Source organism: Rattus rattus, chromosome 9 (assembly GCF_011064425.1).
Source record: "Rattus rattus isolate New Zealand chromosome 9, Rrattus_CSIRO_v1, whole genome shotgun sequence".
Classification (NCBI taxonomy): Eukaryota; Metazoa; Chordata; class Mammalia; order Rodentia; family Muridae; genus Rattus; species Rattus rattus.
The window spans coordinates 29,708,835-29,735,018 of record NC_046162.1 but is presented as its reverse complement, the minus strand read 5'-3'; the positions used below and the strand labels follow the sequence as shown (position 1 = coordinate 29,735,018).

Genomic DNA, 26,184 nt, shown 5'->3' with positions numbered 1-26,184 from the left:
TCAAGCCAGAGAGTGAGCCTCATTCTTGAGGAGTCACCAACCTTTCAAGTTAGTTTCAAGTTGGTGAGCAGTGGTTTAGACTAGACCTTCCTGAGCGAATAAGACTACAGAATTTTCGCATCTCCATTTTCTGTAATTTCTTATCAAGGTTGCAAACTATAGGAAAATGTGGATATGTGGAGTGGAAATATAGAATAACTGAATAACAGAATCTAAAACAACAACAAAATTATATTGTTCTGGTTATGATTCTTGTTAAGTTACACTCCCTTATGATTGGAGGATATATCAGTTGCGAGTCTCATATGTAGGAAAAAAATTGAATATTCAGTAATGCATTTGTATGGATGAACAATCCTGTACTCCATACATATAGTTCCTTCTACACCTCCCTCCAAAAAAATCAAATGTCTTATTTTATGTGAGGTTTTTGACACTATTAGACTCTTGCTTTGCTTCTGGTAAAATAAAATCATCAAATAAATTGGGACTCAATCTCTATCACTGAGAACTAACTAGAACTCAATTCATTTTAAGCATTCAATACCATAAGGAACAAAACAAGCCACTCTGATGCTGTAATGGTTTAATCCCCAACCCTGCTCAACTATCACTAAAAGGCCACATCCCTTCCCTGGTGCAGAATTCTTCTCACTAGAGCTTTGAGGCTATCACCACCAATTCTCATGAGTTGGAATTAAGAGGCATTCTATACCTTAACCAAGGCACCTTTTTTACATTGGCATCCTGCCCTCAGCTCTGAAGCTATAGGTATCCCAACTGGAAAGCAGGAAGTGAACACATCCACAGGTCATTTCTAACTGGGTAGCTTTGGAACATTGGCACCTTCTGAAACGCAGAATTGGAGGTTGGTCCATAGATGTTAATAGACAAGATCTTGTTTTGAAAAATTAACACAGCCGAAGTCTGTCTAGATTGACAAGGGCATAGTAATGTGTAGTCTAAGTCTTGCTGTTAGCCTGGTCCTCACAGAGCTGAGAGATGCTATGAAATAAGGCTGACTGCTTCTATGTACATCCTACACAAGACAGTGGAGGGTCTGAATGCTCTCATACTCATCCCCAGGGCTAGAACTTGTTTGCTTGCACTGCTCATACAACCTTAGGAATGAATTCAGTTAAAGAACCTCAGGTTGGGTCAGTCAGGGATTTCTCTTCCAATGGTGTGAGTTTCCAGATGGCAAACCATGTATGCATACCTTTAATGGGTCTCATTTAATCAACCTAACAAAGCCCTACAAAAGATTGGAAATTATAGCAAATTAATAGGAACTGATGGCATACTTATAATACAGCAACACAGAAGCAATTTCCATCCAATATTTTCATGAGGAGGTGGGATAGATTTTCTTATCTCTCTTAGCATTTTGTCCAGAAAAGCATACCCGATGTGGTCATGCTTTAGATAGGAGGTAGGACATCCTTCATAATGGATACCCTTTGGAGAAGATACGCTGAAGCCCTTAACAAAAAAGATGAGGTCATAAAAGTTCAATTGTTTGGTGATTATGAACTTTGAAAAAGGAACCCCATCTGGATGAATGAAGCAATGGAGTTGGCCTTTGTGTTACTTTTAGGTTTTGTTTTGTTTTGTTTTCTCTGGGTTTGGGTGTGAGATGAGAAGAGTTTGGTTTTTTTTTTTAGTTTTGTTTTAAATAACATCAATCCTTGCACACTCTATGCAAAACTTTTGTAAGCATTGCAATAATGCTATGAATTACAAGGAACTATTTTAACTTTATTACACTTTCTGTATAAAAACAAATTTGTATTTAATATTATTTCAACTGCAGTCTTGTAAAATATATTAATAAAAAATAATGATTGGTAAGAAGGAAAGTACCCTTGTCCACTTCTTCAGGGAGCTCCTCCTCTCTCACAGCTAATAAAATTCCACATTAATTTTCTTCCACATTTCTCTGATCAATGGTCTAACATGTTGGCTGAGACATTTTGGCTCTTAGGAAGAGATTCGCGTGGACTTATTTATGGAAAGAGAGGTTAATTTAAGGTAAGCGTGCTCTGCAAACTGAGTCACATGACTTGGAGCAGGTCAAGGGAAAGGCTATTCCTAATGACTTCCTAAGGCATCCTTATGGGCTTTTGCAGAAGGAACTCACCACTATGTTCTCCAAGTCCTTGAAGAAGTCAATCTGAATATTTCCTACTGGGGAGACCCAATTCAATCAGCATCCCTTGTCAGACTGTGGACAGGTGACCTTGGAGTCTGGTAGTCAATCCTAATCAAATACGTTTTCATCTTTTTCCAAAGAATAATTCAACATACTTCTGAATGGAGCACAGTGAGAGCAAGTAGCCTGGAAGATAGACTTCCCTTGACCTCGATGTACTCAGTCCTTCATTTTGTGTATCTTCCCCTTCCATAAGTCACTATGCATCCATTTATTCCATCTGCCTAGAACACTTCCTATCTTGCACCATCTGCCTCAGAATACCATGCCTCCCAATCTCACGTGTAATTTCTTTATGATCTTCATCATTAACCCTGAATTCTACCATTACCTTACTTCACCTCATAATATGACATTGTACTGGGCTCTTATCTATCTGAAACCTTAGAATCCTTACAGATTAAAGGGGAAAACACTTGAGAACATCAATTACCTAATCAATCATCACAATTGCATTCTAAGGTAAATAGATCATTTCCTCATCTAGAAAATGTAACACATATTTCTCATGTCCCGTCCATGACAAAGTAGTGCACTCATTTTCAATGTATTTTCATCAAAGGCTACTTCTCATTAAATTTACCTGCTGACTCAAAGCAAAAGGCTGTATAGTAAAAGTCTCATTCCAAAGCAACGCAGAATCTATGTCTAAAAATGCACTTGTTTTAAAGCAATCTACATAAAAGAGAATTTAGTTACCAGTTTAAAGTTGTGCTGGGGAAAAAAAGTTTTAGCTTTAAAAGACAAAGAAACACTCAAGATGGAGAAATGCAGGCAAATACTGATAAATCAAACTTCCAGGCTCCAAAATAGGAATGTATGGAGATACAAGAAGAGTTAAAGAAAAAAAAAGGCCATGTTTCTTTTCTTCCAGGAAGGGAATTTTTCAAAGTAGCAAATAGATATAAATTAGTAACTGCTAGATTTCTTTCTATCTTGATCCCGTCACATACTGTACAGGATTACAAGATACTGTAATGATGTATCTTTCTTGATCCTTAGAGTCAAAATATAGGGGTAGGAGTGAGTGTGGACTCTGCACAGAGTAATACATTAAACACATTTCAAAAGACGCTGTGAGCAACACTCAGGAATCGGGATCTCAAGTACAATGACAAGGTAATTTTAGTTTGTGTTTGCCAAGTTTTAATGACTCTCAACAATACTAAACACTTAGCCAAAATTGAGGATCAATTTACTGTCCCCAATACCCTCGTTACTCTTCAATAAGAGGACAACAAGTGAGCTTCTTAGCCTTCTTGGCACAAACAATTCGGCATAATTATAATACTTTTAATAACAAGATAACTCATTATGATTTAAAAATATGATAATCTTTCAAATTATAGTCCATTTGAGTAGGAGACAAGCAATTTGGAAGTAACAAAGTTTCAGAGAGTAGTCATTAACCAAAGGCACATTTATGACTCTAAATAATCAGTCTTCCTCTACTGGGAGGCCATATGGACAGTTGTATTTTAAAACGTGGTACAGAAATAAATCACCAATAAAATCATTATTAAAAGAAATTGATATTTTAAAGTAGACTATATATATAATATTTATACACACACACACACACACACACACATACATATGTCATTTGAGGAGAGATCCAGTTTTAGCATGCTCCACCCTGGTGATGGTACATGATGAAGCAGCTGTAATGGAGAAGAAACTAAAGGATAAAACCATGAAGAGTGACAAGAAATTTTTAAAAAGAACATAATTGTGGGAGGGAACTATTATCACTATGTTGTAGCTTCTACAAAGTTACAAAGCATAAAACCCAGACACATGTGTACATAAACACAGACATACATATGCACACAGGCACCCATGTGTATACAGTATACACATACTTCCACATGACAACCAGGAGTAGCTTTTCTTTGCCTTTCCATGAGCACATAAAAGAAAAGAAAAAGATCAGAATGAAAAAGACTTTCTGGCTGTATTGCCTCCAAATAAAAAAGAAATAGATCGCATATTTTGAGTTAACAAGATTCTTGGAATTTAAAGGGAACAGCATTCTGTTAGTGAATCCATGATTTGAGAAAGAAACCAGCCGATTTAAGGATTGGATCCCACACCCCTAGCCAAACTAGAGATCTCCCTGGAAAGCCTCCAGCATGCAGGCCAACACCACACATTGTTGGAGGAGGTGGTGCAGACCTTCATAGTCCCAGGACCCAGGAGGCAGAGGCAGGCAAATCTCCGAATTGCAGGCTAGCCTATGCTACATGGTGAGGTACTGTTTCAAAAATAAAAATTTAAAAACGCACTCCAACTTACATATGATGGAAAGTCTTCCGAGATCTATAAGGGTTTTGAGTTTTCAGTGGAGAAATGATAGAAGCGTCCACCATGAGATTCCAAACCCACCAGCACACGAACAGAAGTGAGCAGCCAGGCTAAGAGAAGGGCTTCTAAACTTCATGTCAAAAATAAAATCAAAAAGAAAAATCTGAAAGACACAGTACTGCCAGTAAATCTTTAAAGCATAAAAATAAACTTTAAAAACACACATATAAAATTAGAATCTACGTTATTTCTTTATATGAATAAATGGAAAACCTCGGTGAGATATAAGACTTTAAAAATTCACCAAGCCTTAAAAGACCAGTGCTTGCTTTTCCCCACAGCTTAAAGCACTTCTTGGGTAGAAAATTCCACTAAGTCTGGTGAGTTTTGCTATATACACACAACGCATGCTAAGTATAATGGCCATCCATCCAGACATACATAGATCTCCATGTAGAAGAGTGGAATGTCCCTTATGCTAAGAAAAATGAGCAGTTTTCCAAGAGAGAAAAGTAAAATGAAGAGACCAAGCCTGAATGGTAAAGAGAAAAACTGATAGAACTTTTCTTTTGTTCTCTCGGGTTTATTTATTTATATATTTAATACTCTACCCAATAGGCATTTTGTTCTAATTTCCAGGCAAAATTAAATAGAAAACAAATAGCAAAGATAAACCATAGAGTCCAGACAAAATCCTAACAGACAGCCATAGCGATGGTGACATTTTCCAAATGTGTGTGATTTCAGCACTCACTGAGGTTGCAGTGGGCAATCACGGGAGTGAAATAGCTACAAGTGAAATAAAGGACGCTGGGAGAAAGAGTTGGATTTCCAACACAAATCAAGGTAAAAGGTAAAGCTCATGAGACTGATATTTGAAAAACTGACCAACAATGTACTGGTTGAAGTAAAGAGGCTTTTGCATCACACCTTAGATCATCTCCAATGGATACTTGGGGGCTTAAGAACATTGCTTTATCTGGCGTCTATGTGCTCTTGTAAATAACATATGCCCCTCGCTCAGGACATCTCAGCCTCTTCTGCTGTGTACGCAATGATCTGAAATGCAGGTATAACACAGTATGGAAGATAAGACAAGTTAACAGAATAGACTATCAATTTACCACAGTCTGTGGAAGGATGATAGGGGGACTTGCAGAGAAGAAACGAGCCCACTGAAGTATTCCTTTTGTTTTATTTTGCTTTACTTTGTTTTCTGTGTGTCAGGAGTGGGGGTAGGTTAAATTTTATTAATTTTTTTAAGATAGGTGCTCCATGACTCAGACTGGTCTCAAACTCACATTTATTCTCCAGCCTGGGTTTCCCAAGTGCTATAATGAGAAACATGTGCTACCAGCTCCAATCATCATGTGTACGTCTCAACTTGCTTCTACCCTCAGTCCACTGTCATGTACAGGAGATATTCTAAATAAAAACAGACAGACAGATAGACAAATAAATAAGTAAATGGGATGGAGAGTGTCATGAAAGACAGATCAAACAAACAAACAAACAAATAAGTGGGCTGGAGAGTTTCATGAAAGACATATCAAATACATATATAATATACATACATACATATATACATACATACATTCATACATACATACATAAATAGGCTGGAAAGATGGTTCAACAGTTAAAAGAATATGCTATCCTCACAGAGAACCTGGGTTTGATTCCCAGAATCCACATCAGATGATAACTCCAGGAGATCCAGTGCCTCTGGCCTCCTCCTGCACCACACTCACATTTGTGCATGCACAGGCATGCATACACACACACACACACACACACACACACACACACACACACACACGCACACGCACACGCACACACACACACAATTACAAATAAATCTTTTTTAAATAATGAAATATGGCAGTAAGCAGAATAAATGATAAGATATTAAAGCTTGAAAGTGCTCACACAGATTAATAATAAAACTTTCAAGACATTAATTCATAAATTAGCAAAAGCAATAATAAGCATGTAATTCACTTAAGTGGAAATGTTCCTTTTTCCCCCATCTTATGACATTAGCAATTGTAATTGAAATAGTGAACATTTTTTTCAAGCAAAATAAGAATTATGTTGCCACATCAAATATTGAATTTAAAGTAGGCATGGTGGTGGAAACCTGTGATATCAAAATTCGGGAGTTTTAAGCAGGAGAATCAGGAGGACAAAGCCATTCTGCCTATATAGTGAGCTTAAGGCTAGCCTGGGCTACATGAGACCTTGTCTCAAAAAAAAAATTGGTAATATTCACTGCAAGATGCAATCTTACTTTATAAACAGGAAAACAATTTTTTCCTACTCCTTTTCCGAGATGTTGAATATTGAACATATGCTTTCTAAAAAGTTAGTAACAGAAACCCATGTCTCTTACTAGTACTGACTTTTTAATCATGTATTCATGGCAATTATTTTCCTTTTTTATTGGATATTTTTATTTACATTTCAAATGTTATTCCCTTTTCCAGTTTCCTGTTCATAAGCCCCCTATCCTCTTCCCCTCCCTTCTTCTATAAGGGCATTCCCCTCCCCATCCACCCCCTGGGAAAACGATTTTAAAGTACAATCTATAAGCTACCAAATGAAATATAGGAAAATTTATTTTAAAAATGTGGTCAAATATGGTTTCATTATGCCTTGTTGCTGAATGAGATACGTGACAAAATCTTCATAAAGAAGGGCTGACACTGGACCACAATTCATAGGTCCTGGAACATCATGACAAGGGAGTCATGATGTCAGCAGCTGGTCTTCCTGGGTCAGGAAGAAGAGAGCCATGATTGCGTTCAACTCATAACACCTTTTTGTTTTGTTCCAGTCCAGGATCCTAACCCATGGAATAGTGCTATTTACAGCTAATGTAGGTCCTCCTACCTCAACTGACTCAGCCTTGATAATCCCTCAAAGACTTGTCCAGAGGTGTTAATCTAATCTAATAATGCCTCAAAGGTATGCTTGGAGACTGATCACCTTAGGTAATCCTAAATTGTGTCAAACTGACAATTAATATTAAGAATCACAGAGGTTGGTCATAGTCATATAAAAAATTTGATGTTTTAATCTTTTGTTTTTCCTTACTATCAGATTGGTTTAAAAAGTGACTGTTAGTTAAGGATCGTGTAAAAGTAAAAAAGGGGGAGGGTGTGCTACACTTTCTTATTTAACCCCGAGAAGAACACAGTAAAGTACATATTATTATGACAGTTGAAATAAACATTTCTCAACAAAATTAAGGAATTGATGGAGGGTGATCCTACAGCTGAGCTCTAAGCTCACAGGTAACTCCTTCCATGATATGAGACTGCTTACTTTTTCTGTCAAGATTCGGACAGATGCACATCTCTGCTCTGAGGACAAGAAGGTACTGCTATGTCCTGTCAGAATGTAACTGTTTGGTATTTCTGAAGAGTCATAAAAATATTCATAGCCTTTGCTCCCGTGAACCTATTTTCAAAATTCACCCTGCCAACAATATTTGAATAGGAAACAGTGGTTCTCAAAAGCCCAGTGTACAGCCGAGCTCAGAGATGAGAAAATTTCATGTTACCCTACCATTGAAACAGACAATGAAGTGAATGATGGTGTTTCAAGTTCACAGACTATCACATAGGTTTTCAGAACTTTTATCTCAATATGCAAAACTTAATGGCAAATGTGTAAAAGTGATATATACACAAGACTCAGGATTTCTATAGAAACTAAAAATAAACAGTGGATTTATTTGAGTGACAAAGCTGTGGATATTTTTATTATTATTGCATTTATATTTGTGAAATTAAACTTTTTCAAAATAAGTATAGTCTGTGCTCTTTCTATAACACAGAATTAATATGATTTATAGCACAAATAATCCATAAGAACCAAAATTTATGGTCCAAAAAATGCTTACTTGCATTTAGATAAAAAATATAGTTTAAATTTGTCTTTTATCTTAATAATTAGAATATTGGGTACAAAAAGCCTGTCAAATCCAATCATTGGAAGATGAGTTAAAATAATTTTGGGGCCACAGAATATGTCACATGTATAAAATAAATATAAGAGACTTTAACTTGAAGTTACATTCATTTACTTAAAAGTGATATTTTGAGTGTCATTGCTATAACAGAATGGTAGAGTATTGATTATAAATAACAGAATTTTTTTCTCACAATTCTGGAGTCTGAGATCAGAGTGCCAGCATCGTTCTAGTGAGAGCATTCCTTCAGGTTTCAAACTACCAACTTATTACATCCTCATAAGGAAAAAGGGGGCAAGAGATCTCCCTGGGATTCCTAGGGTAAGAAAAATGAGAATACTCATCCAGTTGATGAGGTCCTGCCTTAGGCTCTGACCACCTCTCAGAAGCTCTGCCTTCTAATTCCATTACATTGGTGGTAACAATATCAACATGTGAATTTTGAAGAATACAAAACGTCGGATCCACTGTAAGTATCAAAATATGTATCTTTAAAGATTATTTTAAAATTATTTTAAAGCATCAAAGTAATATATGCATGACTATTTCTGTTTTGCTCAGCACTCTTGAGAATAACCATTAATTTTGTACAATGGATGAACAAAGATAATATCTAAGTTGAGCTTTACAATATTTAATTTCAACTTCAGTTGATTTATTCAAATTTCCCAATGGGCCAAGTTTGAAAAGACCTATCAGAGCAGAGAATACTGCCTCTTCCTCAGTCCCACAGAAAAATGAGATATTTGAAATTGTTCTAGTTGTTTGGTGGTTGCAAAGGTTTCCCACAGGCCAATATCCAGGAACAAGTCACATGTGGGAGGTTAAAGGCACTTGATTTTCTAGCAAGGTCAAAAATCAGAGATGGCCCAAGCCTTCCTCTCTTTTATTTGTTTTTTTTTTGTTTTTTTTTTTTTAATTCTTTTTTTTCGGAGCTGGGGACCGAACCCAGGGCCTTGCGCTTCCTAGGCAAGTGCTCTACCACTGAGCTAAATCCCCAACCCCTTCCTCTCTTTTAAAAGACATGAGAAGGAATCAAAGTTTTGATCACAACTTGAAATGGGCACCAATCCATTCATTGTAACAATAATAATAACAATAATAATAACAATAATAATAATCACCATCATCAATATAGTCTAGCCTTGTAAAGCTTCTGATCACAAATGAATCCACTGTCATTAGAATTACATATTCCCTCCAGCCTCAACATTTTAGGTTGGTTTATTTTGCTAAATTAGATTTTAAATACACACACACACACACACACACACACACACACACACATTTTTCATATACATGTTGCATTTGTGTGTGTGTTGGTACATCTGCAGATGTATCTGTGTATTTGCATGTATGTAGTTACATGTGCACATGTGAATGCATGTGGATGCCAGAGGTGGGTGTCAGGTATCTTCTTCATTTTCTCCTCACCTTATTTATTGAGTCAGGGTCTGTCATTGAGCCTGAAACCTATGGATTTGAGTAGTGTACCTCACGAACTTTCACAAGGGCTACCCTGTCTCTACCACCTGAGTGCTAAGATTATGAAGGAGTCACCATACCTGCCCAACTTTTATGTATGTGCTGGGATTCTGAACACCAGCCCTCATACACACCAAGCTCTTTGTCCACCAAATCACCGCCCCAGCACTGACTTCACATTTTCTAACTCTACAGAGTTTCAGACAAGCTTGGTACATCCGAAACTGATTTTTCCATGATGTCCTTGCACCACAACGTGTTTTCCATACCTTCATGAATGATCCTGTAGTAGTTCATTATTCTTCCGGCAACGTCTGACTAAACTTTCACTCAAGTGACCATAGGTGTGTGGGTTCATTTCTGGGTCTTCAATTCTATTCCATTGATCTACCTGCTTGTCTCTGGACCAATACCATACAGTTTTTATCACTATTGTTCTGTAATACAACTTGAAGTCAGGTGGGGAGGCAAGGAGGGGTGGGAGGGTCACCTTCATAGAAGCAGGAGGAGGGGGAAGGGGATAGGAGGCTTATGGACGGGAAACCGGGAAAGGGGAGAACATTTGAAATGTAAATAAAAAATATCAATATAGAAGAAAAAGAAAATCCAATACTATGAATTTCTATTTTATACAGAGAATTATTAAAATTATTCTATAAAATTACCTTAATATCAACTAAATAAGGCTTTTTTAATTCAAAACCTTGATGTCCTAAGAAGAAGATATATTCAGCCTACACACTATATTATGACACAACTAGCTCACCTATCTGTAATCATTCTGCCTCCACTGAGATATGTATTCTCCAGACAAATTATGGCTCTCAGGACAAAGGCTTAGTAGAGAGCATAGGGTACAGACATAGAAGAGCATTTCTCCTTTCAGGAAGGCCTGTGTACATATTACACTGCTCTCTGTATTAGTCATGTTTTGTTTTGTTTTGTTTTTCTTCCTTGCCACAGAAAATTATCTGAAGGGGGTATTTTCAAAAATAGTATTATGCAACCCAGAATTTGTAGATTAGAAGTCCAAGGTTATAAGACCTATGTGTTTGGTCAGGGAAGGATACTCAGCTGTACTAACTTTAAGACATTTTGATAGAATGCATGCGGGAGTTGGAAATCTCCCGGTGAGACAGTAGGAGCCTGTCTTCCTTCTTCTTAGAACCCTAATTAGAGGATTGCATTCATTCTTTCTGGATGGGTTTACATCACAGCCCCGAGCAACATAACCACTTAGTGGGAAATTACACCTCGCAAAGGTCTCTCTTGAAACACGTGGGAAATTCTATACCATCAATCTTTGTTAGATGCCAGAAGTTATTATAAGCAATGAAATTTGAAATTACCTCCAGGGCGTGTATAAGTTACATATGAAACCAATGATTTTTGTTTGTTTGCTTTTACATTTGAATTTCATCTCCCAGATATGTCATGATGTATGTAAAAGTATTCCAAATTGTTTTATAAATTAACTGAATCTAAAATACATGGGGTTCTAAGAATTTTGGAGGAGTACTTCTCAGCCTATTCTGACTTAAATCTTTACACTTCAGTGGCTTGGAAAGAACAATCAAATCATACCCAACCCGCAGGCCACAGAGACAGGACCTGGCCTCATACATAAGGAATGCTGCCACATCTGACTTAGCCATCTGAGGTCTGAACACCCTCACCACCCTGCCTTGGCCTTTTTATTTAGTCCTGCACTAAAAGAATCAAATCTTTAATTTTTGTCTTTGCATCCAAAATGATACTATTCACTTGAAAAGCCCACCACTGTTTAAAATTGCCCTCTTGGCACATCTTACGTCTCAACCCAGTGTGTGCTACTCTTTGTTGGTGGCCTGTCAATCTCCATTTCCTTGTCCTGTGTCTTACAACCCCTTGTCTGCATCAGGAAGTCACCAGCCCCCCATGGTATCCACGTAACTCAGAAAAGCACAGAGTACCATCCACTAATAACGGCTCAATGAAATGAAGGCGGTCAGAGTCATTTGTTTTTTACTTTCCATTTTGGTGATTTCACAGCACCCCAGACAGATCTCTGACATGGTTTATAATTTACATGGCTGGTTTCCTTCCTTCTGACAGATCTATCATGATTCTGACTGCTATAAAAACACCTTATTAGACAAACAGAAGAGGCCCATTCTCTAAATACCTTTGGTAACCATGGTAAGTTCTTTATACCAGCCTTTGTGCAAAACCTCTCTCCTTGCTTTATGACCTCTTGTCTTAGGGCCCATATAATAACCTTGACTGTTCTTGATCATCCATCATTTTCTGCACAATATATGTCTGAGATGTAAGGGAAATGATGATCTTGTTTATGCATTTTTACTGCTTCTCTAAAACTAAATTTTGATATTCATTCCCAAATAACTTTCCAAATTATCTTAATTGTCCAGTAAATATGCAATCCAAGGGAAGTGTCTACATTGTATTAAGAGCATGGAAACTGAGCCAAAGAGAGAATCAAAGGTAATCCAAGCAGTTATGGGTAGAAACACCAGAGACAGATCTGGGATCTGATTGCATCTTCATTGGCTAAGCTCCAGCTATGTAGCAGGGCTTCGAAGGCCTGTTGGTCACAGAGGGGAAAAAAATGATAACCTAGTTTCCAGTATGGTCACCAGTTAGTTGTGTGACTGTGACAAAACCCCTGGTGCCTTCTCTCTGTTTAAAAAAAAAAAAAACTGTCAGGTACATGATCTTCTTTGGCTCTCATGGTTTGGGTTTGTTTGTTTTAAGTGAGTGGTGTGTGTGTGTGTGTGTGTGTGTGTGTGTGTGTGTGTGTGTGTGTGTGTGTGTGCGTGCGTGCACGTGGGTGCTATGCCCAAAGACTCTAGAAGAGGACATCAAATGCCCCAGAGTTACAGGCCATTGTGAGGTATGAGGATGGAGATCAGAACTTATGTCCTCTGCAAGAGCAGAACATGTTGTTTGTATAAACTGGACAACATGACCCCTCCAAGGTATCATTAAGGGAAGGTTTTTTATAAGGAAGAAATTAGCTGGATGCATCTGGAACATTCCAGAGCAGAGATACTATGGCAAATTGGAGTGATGTGGAGGAAGGAGACAGAGAGAGCACATAGCTAAAATAGCAGGCTTATACGAAAAATGGGTAGCCATGGGGAGATGAGCCCATGAGCTGTGGAAGTTTATGGTAGGGAAAGAGTTAAGAAGAGAGAAGATGCTAGGATGGACTTTGAAATGTGTAACAGGAACTTGTAATGCTGAGGGAGGAGACTGGAGGCCAACATGTGCTATTCTATGCTAATAGGAAACACTGATAGCCATTTGTCCCTTCTGCCTTTTGGAATCATGGAGAAATGGAGTTTTCTTAAGACCCGACACTTTTAACCTCTGGTTCATCTCTCAAGCACATTCCAAAGTCCTACAAGTGCTGTGGGAAATAGTTATCATCAGAGTCACCAGTGCTGGCCTCATGCTCTACACTTATACACACACACACACTTACACACACACACACACACACACAGAATCCAGTGCTAAGACGCTACATACTGCATGGTTACACATACATAAAATGCTGAAGGTGGCTACTTGGGACAAGGTGTGAGAGTAGAGATCATTACCTGCCAGCAAGTGGGAGAAGGGCCAATTCTCTAACACTAGACTGTACTAATCACTTAATAACTATGTAAATTAACTTAAATTTTTACTGACTTGTATACTTAGAATGGTGAATTTTATGGAGCATAAAATTATATATCAATAAAGCTGGAACTAAACAATATGCAAAGGATCAGAGACAAGGAGATAGAGATAAATAAATTGAAACTCTACTAACTATTAAATCTGGATGATGAGTATTTGGGTCTACCATTCCCTTTACTTTTATGTATTTGAAGTTTTTCATAGTAAGAAGTTAAATAAAAAACAAATGCACTACTGTGCTGAATCATGGTCAGAAAGTCTGTTCTGTCAACATCCAGCTATTTGACCAGGATCTGAGGAACACTAGTGACACCTCTATATATTAGGAAATTATAATAAAAAAACATCAAGGCGTGGCCTCGGAGTTTTTAGGCCACGATTTTTTCCATGATTCCAAAAGGCAGAAGGGACAAATGGCTATTGGTGTTGCCTATTAGCATAGAAAAGCACACGTTGGCCTCCAGTCTCCTCCCTCAGCATTACAAGTTCCTGTTACACATTGGGAAGCAGCAATGCAAACGTACAAATAAACCAGACTGTTTCCCATTAACATGAAAATACTGCCACAGTGTTAAACCCTCCCCTGAGGAGGAAGCATCTGAGCTCAGGTACGATGAGAGGAAATCAGGCACACGGATTTAGAAGAGTGCTCTGGGACAGCCAAGGTCTTGGACAATGAAGTTATTCAATGAGTTACATGGGAAGACTGAACATTTACTCACTTCCTTGAATGAGACCTAGGGAACACAATGACTGACTTTCACCTGCTGAGAGTCCGTAGCTGCTGGTCTGTCCTCCATGGAAAAGGAAGACCTTTTGGGTGCTAAGGGAGTTTCTATAATTGACCATGCATTTCTTGAAAGGCGGAAAGGATGCAGGGAGAGCCCAGGAGGCCAGGCAGAAGGAATAGGATGGAGATCATTTGAAATGAAGCAGGAGACAAAAGTCAGGATTCACTGGTTCTAGAGGTTTAACACTATGCAATGTCAGAGAGCAAAATGCCAAAAGATAGGACACACCATGGATGTGGAGGGAGGCTAATTGCCACAGACTAGAATTCTTCCCTTTGGGAGAAATCCAGTGAAGTATTTCAAAGTTCACTCAAGACAATGCAGTAAGATTGTTTCTTGAAAACCCTCTAATCTAAACACATTATCAAAATTAAACATAAACTAGGTAAAATACAAAAATATGCAAGATAATCTTTAGAATATGATATACTACTGTAAAGCAGAAACTCATAGAATAGATGGTGAGCAAGCCTGAAAAAAAAAGCTTTGGGTCCTCTGAACCCCAAGATTTAATTAAGCAGAAGCTGCTGGAGGGTAGGAGAATAGTATGCTCCATTCTGAACAGAGAGCAATGGGGAAGAAGAAAGAGGAGAAACTTAGAAATGCAATCCAGTTAAATTAATAGTGTAGAAGACTAATTGAGAAGAGTTCAAAATGAATTGTTACAGTTCACTCACTGTCTTAGTTACTTTCCTAGCTCTGTGACAAAATACCATGACCAATACAACTCGTGAAAAACTGCACTTCATTTGGGCCTTGTGGTCCTACAGACTTAGAGTACATGACCATTGTGGAGGGAGCATGGCAGCAGACAGGAAGGCATGATGCTGAAGCAGTAGCTCGCAGCTTACCTCTCCATCCACAAGCAGGAGGCAGAGAGAGCTCACTAGGAATGACAATAGCTTTTGAAGCCTCAAAGCTCACCTCCAGTGAAACCTCCTCCAACAAGGCCACACCTTCTGATCCTCCCTAAACAGTTTTACCAAACAGGGATCAAATACTCAAACATATGATCCTATGGAAGCCATTCTCATTCAAACTACCACCAACCATGAAGGGGGATGGGGGATGAAAGAAAAGCACTATTCCAGCTATCCTGGCATGCTCAGAGGCTGACCAAGAGAACTCATCTATGGGCAAAGTGAAAAGTAAAAGACCAGCAATTAACCTTCATCTCCACACATGGGCTATGGCAAAACCCATGCCCACACAGGCATATACACTACACGTATCAGACGTTTCTTCCTCTCTCTCTGTCTCTCCATATACACATACATACATGTGCATTCTTGTTATGTTTTTGTAAAATATAAAATGTGTGTGAAGGTATCAGAATAAAACACTGGTGATCCCAGCTCTAGTTCAATACCTGAGGTTAAAGGGCATGCTCATATATCGATGCCAGTTCTGATGCACTATGTATAGAACCCAGCTGTACTTTGGCTCTATATCAAGCTTACCCCTGAGGATGGAGAGTATGCCTGTATTTCACTAGCTCTATTTGCCATCTGTGGTTGAAAGGGTCATCCATTCAGCTCCGGGTTGGTTTGTTATTTGAAGTTTAGACACATACCCATACTTCATCCTTAACTGTGGTTTGCTATTTGCAGTTGGGACTTTACCCACACCTAGACCTATGGTCATAGGTAATAGAGAAACACTCAAAGCTGTCTCACTAAGATCGGGAACAAGACAAAGGCGCTCATCCTCACTATTCCTATTCAATATGCTTGACATCTATGCTAAAGCAATAAGACAAGAGAAGAAAATCAATGGGATACAAATAGGAAAGAAGAAGTCAAAGTGTGTTTCTTGCCGATGATGTGATTTGGTACATGGACTTTCCTAAAGACTCCATTAAGAAACACTAAAAGTTGAGAAATGCTTTCAGCAAAGTGATGTTTCAAAATTAGCACATAAAACTCAGTAGCCTTCTTATAAACTGATTAAAGACCCCGTGCACATGGATAGATTGGTGAGGTTAATATAGTGACAATGTCCATATTCCAAAAAGCAACCTATAGTTTTGATACAATTCTGACCAATATACCAACTCAATTCTTTACAAAAAATAAGGGAAAAAAATCTAAAAATTTGGAAGCAGGAAATCCATCAGATAACCAAAGCAATCCTGAATAATAAAACCACCATTTGAAGCTTCAAAAACTTGATTTCAAGCTATGTCATAGAGCCATACTGGTACAAAACAGTCATATAATCAATATAAAAACTATAGCCACTTGGTTTTTAACAAAGCCAAAAATAGACTGGAGGAAAAGCAGCCTATTCAACAGAGAGTTCTGAGAAAATGAAATATTTCCAACATAAAAAATGAAACATATTTACGTCTTACCCTACACAAAAATCACCTCCAAATGGATCAGGCCTTCAATTTTAGACAGAAAACTATGAAAAATAGGATAAATCTTAGAGTACATTAAAAATTTAGACATAGGTAAAGACTTTTTAAATAAGACTCCAGCCATATGGGAAATAGGGCCAACAATTGATAAGAGAAACCTCATGAAATTAAAAAGGTTCGTACTGCAAAAGAAATGCTTGAGTCAAGAGGCAACCTATTAAAGGGAGAAAATCTTCCTCAGCTATACATCTGACCAAGGATTTAAACTGAACTTAGCTTTCAAAAAATAACATAAATCATACAATTAAAATAACCCATCAAACTAAAAGGGATTCTCAAAAGAATAAACAAACAGATAATACTTTTTTTAAAATGTCCAACACCCATAATCCATCAGAAAACTGCAAACTATTTCATAAGCATATTAAAAACAATAATGTAACAAATAGAGAAATCATTTCAACAGAAGGACCTTCTATGGGTGGATATTGCTCTTCCTGGAAGCCCTGGGTGATTAATTGAAAATCATAGCATCAGGTGGGAGATCCCTCACTACAAGTTTTTGGTCTTGGAGGTCTGCAATTCCCCCGAACGATATAAGTTATTGACATGGTTCTTGGCCACCAAAGCTTGTCTATAAGGCCCTAATACTAAATATATCATATACTTTGTTCACAAAACAAATATATATGGAAATAAGCTGCAAACTTCTGCCCTAGCAGCTAGCTTTCATAGTGCCAGATGGTACTATGCAGGATGCTAGGGTAGAAAAGTTATCAATGATCTTACTCAGTAGTAAATTCTGAATGCTACAATAGGAACCTAGCAGGCTGGGTGTGCTTTATAGTGCAATAGGAATATGACTGTTTCAGGGGTAATCCATTACTTTCTTAGTGGATTTAGGGCCAACTCTGAAGAAGGGAACACATTCCTAGTTCTAGAAACCTACTCAAGAGCCTACGGCTTGGGAGGTTAAAGACCCTAGTGGGAAATCTACTATTATGTTTCCGCTAAATAGTTCGCTTTTCAAATTGTCTTTTAAATACTCACAGGTAAGTGCTATACCCAGCCTTAATCAACAAAGATTCTTATTGCATCTGGTAAATACAACTTATAATCAGCCAAAGTGCTAAGAATAAGTGATGTTGATGACAGAGGGCTCCGCCTTCATCGGACAGCTATTTTAACCCCATTCCTCCAAGGCTCAGTAAACATTGTGGAAGAACTCACTGCAGCTTCGGTTGTCAGTGAAAATATTTTCGTAGAAGATTTGCACAAGCCTGGATTCAACAGTTCATCATGAATGCATGGATGTGGGAGACATTATTGGTAGCCAGTGGTTGTAGGGGAAGGGAGCACAATATATATTCAGTGGCATGGCACTGATAAGTTGTTCAACTCCACTACACCCTCCTACCCATGCTGTGGCAAGCAATTCTATTCAAACTCAGTGGGTCACGCAGAAAAGAGAACAAAGTCAGAAGTACTTGCTGAGAAAGAAGGTTTTAAGTGGAATGGGAATAGGATGAGAAGGAAGGGAGTAGATGGTAAAATTGACCAAGATTGATTATATACAACTATAAAATTGTCAAACAAAAAAGTTTGTCTTAAACATTTCTGAATAAAAAAAAGCAGTCACTAAAATAAAACAGGAATTAAAGATAAGCTTTGGAAAAATACACACAGACAACAAAATGAAATCAATGAATCAAAGAATATTCAAGAATTCCCCTACTGGGCAACATGCAAAAACCGAATAACATTTTTTAAAGTATTGAGATAAATGTAAGATTCGTTGTTTCTAGTATATGCCTGATTGAAGTGTCATAAAAATAGAAAAAGAGATACTGGTGACACAATATTCAAAGAGAGATACACTGTGCTGGTTAGTTTTACGTCAACTTGACACAAGCTAGAGTCATCTGAGAGCAGGGAAGAACAATCAGGAAAATGCCTCCATAAGATCAAACTGCCGGTAAACCTGCAGAGCATTATCTTAACCAGGGACCAACAAGGGAGGGCCCCAGACCATTGTGTATGTTACCATCCATAGGCTGGTATCCTTCAGCTCTATAAGCAGTCTAAACAGGGCATGGGGAGCAAGCCAATAAACAGAAGTCCATAGTCTCTGCAGCAGTTCTTGCCTCCAGGTTTCTGCCCTGCACAAATTGCTACCCTACTTGCTTTCAGTGATAAGCTGTGCTACCGAACAGTAAGTGGATCAAAACCTCTCCTCCCCAAGATGCTATTGGCCACAGTGTTTCATCACATCAAAAGTAATCCTGAGATACACACTCAAGTGTCCCTAAAGTAAAAGCTTTGATTTGAACATATGCCAGTCAAGATAAATGAAATTCATTTATTCGTATAAAATCTGGAAATAAAACTGAAAAAAGTCAATATCCAACAGGGTAATGTAAGCTGGTGGTCTCATATTGCCCATGGACTGCAGAGGTTCAAAGTTTCTAGTGACCCTACAGGAATGAGTGTCTTTGATCTTTTCCAAGGCTTTTCAGCTTCCCTGAATTTCGGAACCACAGAGATCCTTTCTTTTCTTTCCTGGGAGGGATGATTCAAGATGATGATGGTGATGATGACAGTGACGACAAAGAGGAGGAAGTCGAGGCATGTGGGATCCAGAGAGCTATGCGTTTTATGGTTCTCAGCCTACAAATGAATTCAGTTTCAGTTTCAGCCCTAGAGGAGGGATGTAATTCCATGGCAACTTTGGCTTTGATGATCTAGTATGAGATTTTAATAGCATCTTCAGCAACCTGGGGGCCTGTACCTTGCCTTCATACTCTCCTGAACTTCCAGGTCCTGAGTCAGAAAGATCTGGTGAGAGACTACGGAGAGGGGCAGACACTTCGAGACTCAATGCTTAAGTACCCAGATAGTCACCAACCCAGGATCTTTGAGGGGGTCTTGAAGACTCATGCAAAACCTGAATCCTCCAAATCAGCTCTAGACTGGGGGTCCCAGGGACCTTTTCATAGGTTATGCGATACATGGCCTGTGATTCCCTATTCTGGAGCCAGAGAGGACAATGATCTGGACTCCCAGGTTTTCCAGGAAGGTCTGGGTCTACTTCTTAAACCCCAGCCCAAATTGTATTTCAAAAGCATCTTTGTGACCAAGAACACTAAGCCAGATGGGACAGTGGAAGAATACCGCTCTGTGGTGGGCAGTGAGGGCCAGAGAGAGACCACCATGACTAGTCAAGAAGCCCATGACAGTTGCAGAAGTGATCTTCAACTTTGGATGATCCTGAACTTGTTCCTAGGACGTTGGTTTTGGTCCCGATAGCTTTCTTAAACTTCAGAAGGCCTTCAGGTCCTTCCCACTCCCTTCCTGTTGCCCATTGCCAATAAGCATAGCTTTTTCTGTCATCCTTGGGTCTTAAATGTGTGAATCAATTGAGCCTATGCCAGGCTGTCACTCATCCGAACTGACCAATAAAGCCTTTATCTATGCTAAAAGCAAACAAACAAACAAAACAAAACAAAACCTGAAAAAAAAACATGATCAAAAAAAAAATGTTGAAGAGTTTGAGTGCCAGTTTGAAGGAGTAGTTATTGTAAAGACAGGTAAACTTGGCAGCTTGTACCCATTAAGGTACCAGTGGGAACAAAGGATCATGATTATGAAATTAATTCCACCTTTAAGTGATCATTAGAGACTAGGCAGGAAAGAGATAACACAGATGCTTCCATATGCAATGCCTAGTAGGATGAGACGCTCTCTAGATCCTTGAATAAACTATGTAATCACGAGTTCATTGAGTAATAGTGACACCACGAGGAGGAAATAAGCCAAGGAGTTAGAAAACAGAAAAAGAAGACATGAGATGAGTAAAATAAAATTTAAGAGTGGATTCATCTATGTTTGGAATTCATGACAGCAAATATCCCAGCTACAAACGGCTAAAGGAAATAGATATTTCCTCAAACAACATACATAATAGGATGAACTTCACATGAGGAAATACTACCATCCATCATCAAGGAAGTGTATACCAGATATACAAAGAGGAAGGTCTTTATGCCCTGGATGGTGGCTATAATTAAATGACAAAGTCAGGCATGTTAAAGCTTACCTGTAATCCCAGCACTGGGGAGGCAATGTGTTCATTATAGTCAAATGTACTACTAGCAATCTTAAATAAACTTGACTGATATTATAATAAAAAATTAAGACTAAATTAGATACAGTGGCACATATCTATAATTCAAGTTCTCAGAAAACAGAAAAATGCTAAGTCCAAGGCCAGTCTGAACTACATATTGAGACCTGATCTCAGAACTAAATACTAATTAAAACTACTACTTAAATTTTTCTAAAATAAAAACATAATTTCTCATATAGGTATAGCTTAAACAATAAAGTTAAGAAAATTACAAGGTGAGAGGACAAAAAGTTATTGCATGTATAGAGTTTCTGAAATAAAAATAATATCACATTCAAGTCAGACAAAGCCCATCTAAGACAAGAAACACAATTTTCTTAACAATGTAGTTCTGTTGATAAATGTGTCAATACAGATAAAAGGAAGTAGTTTATATTTTCCCTAATGATTTATGCTTGAAATCTATAAAGCTGAAAGTAATTGTCAGAACTGAAGACAAACCAACCCCTAAGAGGGGAGATGTCAAAACAGCTTCAGAAATGGAAATAACTAACAACATTTAAAAGTCAGCAAGGGCACAAAAATTGGAACATCACCACTAATAAACGTAATAAATTTGACATAAATAAAATATTTCACCCAACAATCACTGAACATACTTTACTTTCTTTTCTCATTTAGATGGAATGATTACCAAAGACTAACATTTTTGGGATCCAGAAAGTCGGAGTGAAAAAATAGCTTTTATATATATATATCATATACATTCATAATGACTATAGTGCAAAGAGTCTATAAATTAAACTATATGTATAAATATGCTATAATATATATATATTTTTAATGTAGAATAAGGCAACATATCAACCAACAGGAAAAGAACTTCTGACTGTAGGAAGGATGTCAACTCTGCTTTGTCCCCACTGTTGACAAAGCCTATTCAATCGCCATCTGTCTGTCCTTCTGTTGACTTATCTACCTACATGCCCATTCAGTCATTTGGTCCCTGTCCTGCCCTTCAGCTCACCTCATTCCTGCAGCTCATCTCTGACCCTTCAGCCTATGAGCAGCAGCCAATGGCCAGGACCACCTTTCCCAAAGACCTTCAACTCGGTTTGGTTTGCTATTGTATCAATATAGACCCCTTCCCATTTCCCTCTGCCTCTGTGCTTCTCAGAACTCTTGAATGCAGGGATGAAAATCAGAGTGTACTTAAGAGCACTTTTTGCTCTTGCAGAAGACCCAGGTTCAATTCCCAGCACCCACAAGGAAGCTGAAAATTCTAGTTTCAAGGGACCCAATCCTCTCTTCTCCATCCCATGAGTACCAAGCACATACATGTTGCACTTGGCAAGGGACCCAAACACATCTTTTTAGGAGTGTATAAAGAAAAAAGTGAATGCATCAAGGAAGGAAGGAAGGAAGGAAGGAAGGAAGGAAGGAAGGGAGGGAGAGAGGGAGGGGAGAAGCAAATGAGGGGGAGACAGTGTGAGAGGATGAGGGTAAACACAAAACAAAAAGTGGAGCAGGGGGTTGAAAACCAAAGAGGGAAGCAAGGAAACGGGGTGGAAATTAGATTCTGGGGAAAGAACGGAGAGAAGGGGATCACAGGTTAAAGAAGCAAATAATCTGAGGAAATAGATGGGAGGGGAGGGGAAGGGAGAGGGGGAGGGAGAGGGAAGGGGAGAGGAACAGGGAAGGTGAGAGGGAAAGGGAGAGGGAGAGGAACAGGGAGGGTAAGAGGAACAGGGAGGGTGAGAGGAAGAGGGACAGGGAGAGGTAGAGGGAGAGGGAGAGGCAGAGGGAGAGTGGTGAATTGGCTGCAGTCACTGTATTCCAGGCTTGTTTCCTGATAATGAAGAAAGATTCCTGGAGCCCCAAGTACGCAATGTTTCATTCCACACCCACTCGTGCAGCCTTGTTTCTCACTATTCTAGCATAGAGGATCAGCTAGGTGTTCAGGACACACACTCGTCTTCTCTCCTTTATATGGTATCCTCAATGTTGGATATTTTCTTCTATAGTCGTCTCCTCCGGACATGTTAGCCATTTTCACGCAGAATCTAAACATATTATCTCTAAGATGCCTGTTGAGATAGTCTAGATGGAACGAATGTCTTCTCTCAAAACTATCTGATAATGTCTATCGTATGCCCCATCTCTGCTTTTTGTACTTCTATCCCTCAGGGATTTTGAGACCAGGAGCCAGAGAGTCAGTTTGAGCCTCCTTCTACAGATGTCCTAAGGGTTTGATCCATATGTGTTACCCAGTACATACTAGTTGCATTCACTTGCATTCACATTTAGAGCTGAGAAGACACTGACATAGAATTGAGAGCTCAAAAAATAATATAAACCAAACCTAAGATAAAGCTGTCTTGTTTCTTGCTGGAAGAGAAAGATCACGAGCTATACAGAATTTTCACATCCTTAAAACTGAAGAATAGCAAAGCAGACATGCTATTAGAATGGAAATGTACTCCCGAGCAGGTCTATCAATGTGAGGACTTTGATCAGGATCGGGTAAGAATCAATAAAGTACTTTAGGGTTGGTGGATACAACTTGGTAGGAATTTTAAAGAGATAGATGAACATGAAATGTACTTTATGATTTTCTGTTGGAGAGTTGATGAGTCTTGAAATGAAAAGTAATATCATTTGCTCTCTGGCAAGCATTTCCAAGAACAAACTTATCAAGGCAGAAGAGTACAGACATCTTGGTGGAAACCTGGGGACTAGATTGGTAGGATTTCTTTCTCAGCATAATTAAGAATTATTAAACCATTCCCTCTGCTCACTACCACATCAATCATGAGAGTAACCAGGTCTTGTTGCCAAAAGTTTGAGGGGATTCGCTGGAAAATTCTATAAAAATGCAAGTATTATTTCACAGAACCAAAATAGTCATACCAACTCCTGGGTTGACAGGTAGACTAATAAGCTGACCAGAAACTTGAGGAGATTAAGAACAATACAATAATATTCTGATCGGAGTACAGGATTAAAGATAATATGTTCAGGCTTCTTGAGGTTTGATTGGTGCACAGGTAAGAGCATGGTGCCAAATGACCAATAGAACTCTTCCCTGGGCTTTCAAAAATTGATGCTATGAAAAGAAATCCCCTTATTTCTTGGATTATTATATTGAGTCCCTTTAAGCCTGAATGCATGGCAGTGGTGCGGTATTCTTTTCCTTGCTTCATGGAGGAATTGAGGCTGAAAAAGAAAACACTGGAAGGAGCACAAATAGAGATATTCTGCGCCAGAATCAGCAGCCTCAATTGCTCGACATGTAGAGAGTGAGAAAGTGCTGATGCTCAGCTGTAAATGGGACATCTACATCACACTCCCTGCGCCCAAACCTCAGGGATCATAAAGGATGAAGGATCAGAACAATTACGAGAGCCAGAGGTAGTGGAGGGCTACAAGGAAACAGACACGTAACAAAATCTGCACGAAATCCAGCCAGTCACCACCTCAGCATATAGAAGCAAGCCACTCCAAAAGCCCCACCCAGGGCTAAGACACTACTGGCAGTTGATGGTTTCTGGAGGGAGAGAATCAATTTCTTCTAGGAAATGGTCCCTGGAAGGCTAGCCATGCTCCTTTATCTACACACAAACTGGCAATTCGGAAAAACAAAACAAAAAAAAATGAATTTGGGAGAGAACCATGGTGGGTGATATGGAAGTGGGGTGAATGGGGGGTTGTCATGATATTTTAAGTTAATTAACAAATTAATTAGTTTACACTTGCCATGTGACAGTATACAATTTTATGTAAAGATACATAAAAACATACAAACTATACCAAACTATAGTACGTTTTCTTCAAATACATTCATTACTCAAATCCTTTTTAAGCCATTGGTTTCGCTATTTGGTTGGTTTAGGTTTTTTGTTTCTATGCTTAAACTACTAGTCTTTCCTAGGTTTAAATTAAAATGTCCAATTATTAATTTAAAAAAGCTCCTCCCCAAAAGAGCCTTACTTGGGCTGGTGACATAATCCAGTCAGTCAAATGCTTGCTGAGCAAGTGCAGAGCTTCATATCCCAGCGTACAGAACTTGATGACTGTGACGTCCCAGAACCCACATGTGCCAGTAATCTCAGCACTGGGGCAGCAAGGGCAAGGGTATTCCTGAAGCTTGCTTTCCAGGCTCAGCTGAATCCCTGAGCTCCAAATTCAATAAGAATCAGTGTATTAAAACTTAAGGTGGAGACTAATTCAGAAAAACACCCAACACTGACTTCTACCTTCCATATGTATGTGCACATCACAGAGACACACATGTATACATGTACACAACCTGCTTTAAGTATAAATTGTAAACTCATAGAAAAATTTACAGATGCAAAGCATAGCTCCATGTACTCATGCTTCGATATCTAGGGCTTTTGAGGTTCTCAGATAAGGGACGAAGGGAGCACCATTGTCCTGCAGATCAAGCTATGTTTAGCCCTGCACACTGTGTGCATCGTGTGACTCTGTCAAGCCTTTATTAGAAAATCAGGCTCGGTTCCTTTTGTTTTTCTGAGCGTGCACCAGCAGACAAGTTCTGCATTTGTGAGGAAGTTAAATAAAGACGAAGCCAGGGGGCCTTGCACTGCCTCTAGGGTTTAATCACGGAGGATTATCAAACTCGATACAAAATTCTACCACTTGAGATCATACACACAGCATGCACTATCCCTCCGTCGTTCCATGCCGAGATTCCCACATATAAATACCATTTCTTCAAGGCATTCCCTTTACATGTGATCGATAATGCAGAAAGCGCCTGGGCTAGCACTCTGTGCAGGGGAGAGGGGGAAAGACACCGTTAAGATGTGTGCATCTAACGACTCCTGACAAACAGTTTTCATAAAGCTGTTCTCCAACACCTCAGGAATTAAAGTCACTGTGACCTTGCTCATTTCACAGTTCTGTCCCTTTCTACAACCAAAGAAGGCTAAGAGGAGAAAGCAGAGCCTCTTTTGTTTTTTAAATTAAAATGCTCTCATAATATATTTTGACCATGTTTTTCCCTTCCTCCAAGTCCTCCCAGATTCTACCCATCCAACTCCATGTTTTCACTGACTGTCTCAAACAAAAACAGAAACCATCTATTGTATTTTGCACCCTAAAGTCCATCTCCAGAGCGGGCTGTCTTTCTCCCTGCCACAAGACTCCATTTTTCTGCTTGAGGTAGTAAGTTCAGGGAAATATTAAAGATACAAAAATCTACTTGAATATAAATCT

General features: G+C 38.7%; 1 pseudogene; it reads left to right on the top strand.

Moving 5' to 3' along the window:
* Positions 1–19,299: 19,299 nt before the first annotated feature.
* Positions 19,300–20,123, top strand: LOC116910251 (annotated as a pseudogene).
* Positions 20,124–26,184: the final 6,061 nt, after the last annotated feature.